This window comes from Tachysurus vachellii, chromosome 21 (genome assembly GCF_030014155.1).
Source record: "Tachysurus vachellii isolate PV-2020 chromosome 21, HZAU_Pvac_v1, whole genome shotgun sequence".
NCBI lineage: Eukaryota > Metazoa > Chordata > Actinopteri > Siluriformes > Bagridae > Tachysurus > Tachysurus vachellii.
The window spans coordinates 12,626,411-12,630,050 of record NC_083480.1 but is presented as its reverse complement, the minus strand read 5'-3'; the positions used below and the strand labels follow the sequence as shown (position 1 = coordinate 12,630,050).

Here is a 3,640-nt window from a genome sequence, read left to right as displayed (position 1 = left end):
ATAATTTGATAAGTGTTTATTGCAACTCATAAAATATATGTCAGCTTATTACCAACCTCAGAAAGAGTCACTGCTGACTGCCAAGTTTAGACAGAGAGAAAAAGGTGAAAGAGGTCTAATTTTAAAAAAGGCATGTCAGTATTTCTAATATTGTTTTAAACAACATTATTACAACCAGAAGAAAACGCTTGAAACATATATAGGATACTGCAGATATAATGGATAGAAAAAAGCAAGAACAAAAACAAAACATTTTTTGCATATTTTGGATTTTTATGAAACTCTCATGCTGGATAATTAGATTCACTCGGAATTCGTTCGGATGAGTTATTGAGTAAACAAGTAATATTAATATTTGAAAAACTATGCTACATAACCAGAAATAAAAGGAAATGTCTTCTTGTGGGAATTTAAACAGTGTTCAATCGAATACTATTTGTTTCCCAGAGATATAAAATAAAATAAAATAAAATAAATAATTAATTTGTGACATTTATACATGCTGTTTATGTGTTATATGCCCCAACCCATAAATAGTAAAGTGCAAAGCTATTAAACGTAATTAATATTGTAGATTAAAACACATTAACATGCAGATCCCTTTAAAAAACCAGGCTGTTATTTGGTTATTCATCTTTAAGAATTTCTGATGCTTCACATTGTCTAAGTCAAAAAATAAACAAAGCAATAAAGCTGTTGTTATTCAAACAATAACCTACAGTATACAATATATGTAAGCGGTGCACAAATGATATTGTTAAATATGTATAGAATCCACACAAAATTGTCTGAACCTAAAGTGGTGTCTGAATGAGTGTTTTCCCTTTAATTGTCACGGTTCCATGTAAGTTCCTGTTTTGGCTCCACCTTTTTTCTGTCACCGTTGTGTGATTGTATGGGAGAGGAAGAACATGTGAGGGCAGCTCGGTTAAAGGTGACAGTCATGTGTGTTTGTTAGAGTCTGGAAGTTGGATCACATGGTAATTAAGGCCGCAGAATTAAAGCAGGGTTCCCACTCTTTTTCAGAGATCATTTTCCAGGACATTTCAAATTTAGCAAAAAAATACAAGGATCACAGATTCACGGCCTAAAGTAATATGTTCTTCTCTCCAGAAGTCTTAAAAACAGCGTACACTTTATGGCTATTACTTAACTATACTTTTAAAGACAATTTGTCATGTGAATGAAATTTCAACAATTATAAAATAATAAAAAGACGGCACATATTAATACCCTCTCCTTTCTCAGGCCAATGCCATCATGCATGCTTTAGTTTGCTGTGCATTCCCCTTGCACATGATATTCAGATTAACAAGGTTAATATAACCTGCTTACCCGTCACCATTTGCTGAAAACATTCAGGACAACAAGATTCCAGGACAACAAGATTTTTTCCAGGACAATTTATGTTTTCTCTCATTTTCCATGTGTTTTCCAGGACTGGAACATTGGTCATTAATTTTCCAGTAGTTTCCAGGTTTTCCAGGACGCGTGGGAACCCTGTAAAGGTTTAGATGACCCAATGCCTTCAGTGCAGTATCTGTTTATCCAAGGTTCTTCAATACAACACAGAAGAAATTATCTTTAACTTGTGGTCTGAAGACATTTACAACTTCTGACCGTTTAAGTGACACTGGCCGTCACGACCGCACCAGTTACATATAATCACTAAAATAGAAAACCTTTCTGTAAAATGTTTCTTTAACATTTAATAAGGAAGGAGTCTCCAGTACCAGAGCTTTGTTTTCCAGGTTCTATTTTGTCTAAATCAATTTGAAGAGATTAAAAGTTCCATAACAGACATTACACTACATTAGAATAAAAGGATTACAAATTATATTCTGTAATTAATAAAACTATTTGTTGGCATTTGTTTGTGTTATATGAGGTATAAAAAAACATGATTTTTAAGGGAATAAAATGAAGGTAATAATACAAAAATAATCTTCATCATATAATCATTCTGTCATTCAGAAAACATCATGTTGGGCCACGTCACATGACTGCAGCTTTGATTAACAGATGAAAAAAATTGGATGGTTTAATAAAATGTAGATATTACGTGAAATAATTTAAACGGAAATGAAATGTAAAGGTGGAAGTCCAGATTTCACTGTGAACTGTGTACTGTACTGTAAATCGGTCAGAAAATTTATTTAGATCAGTACAGAAATATAGTGCTATGGTCAAAATTGTTATTATTATTATTATTATTATTATTATTATTATTATTATTATTAATGTACTAAAAATGCCTCACATGCAATATTTCACTCTTTCTCTCTTATTTTCTCTCACTCTCTCTTTCTCTCTCTCTCTCTCTCTCTCTCTCTCTCTCTCACACACACACACAAACACACACACACACACCCAGAGACGTGGACTGTCTGAATCTGGCCTGAAGCTGGCGACTACGCCAAGTCCCACACACTTGGCTGGAAAAAAGTATGGTGTGTGAGAATAAAGGTGCTGAAAATGAAACGAGTTCTCCTGCTTCCAACCTTTTCATACAAACAGTTCTCCTCATTATCCGATACCTGATTATCCTCCTTTTTCTTTCAACAAATGTCAGAGCATAAGCTAATACCCGGGTAACTTAAGGACGTATAAGGACTCACTTTATATTTCTCGCTAAATGTGTGCACTTCTCTCGCGCTGTGTAAACTGCAAACAGCTCAACATCCAAATGAAGCCTAGACACATTACCCAGGCAAATATGTTCACTTAACATAATTTGAGTGGGTGGCATTAGAGCAAATCTACAGCACCACACACACACACACACACACACACACACACACACAAACGACTCCTCAAAGGCACCCATTCAGAAGATGATCTGCAATGATTTTTGCTGCTTTCATCAAGGTTGTGTGTTAAACATCAGCAAATAGAAAGTCTGTTTTCTGGCCTCCTAAATCAGCTTTATGACAACTGGTCATTATATGCACACACACACACACACACACACACACAGACACACACACTCATGTGGCCAATTTTTCAGCATATTGCATATTTCAGTGAAACCTCTTTGCCTCATTTTGTCAGAAACAATCATCAACTTCAATTAAGCTTTTCCTGAACCAGAACTCTTCAAGCTTAGCCTTGTTTCTTTTAATCAGCAAAATGTGGGAATTTAGTTTAGCCTATACTAATCCTATTTTTCTTTTCCACCAGTTTTTCAAGTTTCGAACCCTGAGAAGGAAAACCGACACCTGAATTGCTGGGACAATAAAATGAACACTTTGAGTTCTATTACATCTAGAAAAAAATAAAAGCCCATAATTTTACACAAAGGTAGTAAATCAATTAGTTAGTCTTAACACGTGGCGCTGTGGCTTAGTTGGTTAAAGCGCCTGTCTAGTAAACAGGAGAGCCTGGGTTTGAATCCCAGTAGTGCCTTTCAAGACCCTACGTGTGCAAAGAGGGTCATTGGGGATAAATTGGGGAAGTCATGGCCTAATGGTTAGAGAGTTTGACTCCTAACCCTAAGGTTGTGGGTTCCTGTCTCGGGCCGGCAATACCACGACTGAGGTGCCCTTGAGCAAGGCACCGAACCCCCCCAACTGCTTCCCGGGCGCCGCAGCATAAATATGGCTGCCCACTGCTCCGTGTGTGTGTTCACTGCTGTGTGTGT

At 36.3% G+C, this 3,640-nt stretch overlaps 1 non-coding gene across 1 annotated transcript; it reads left to right on the top strand.

Annotated features, from left to right (window-relative positions):
* The first annotated feature begins 3,331 nt into the window (after window positions 1–3,331).
* On the top strand, window positions 3,332–3,405 carry trnat-agu (transfer RNA threonine (anticodon AGU)). Its single transcript has one exon. It is a non-coding gene; the product is annotated as a tRNA-Thr (tRNA).
* The last annotated feature ends 235 nt before the right edge of the window (window positions 3,406–3,640 follow it).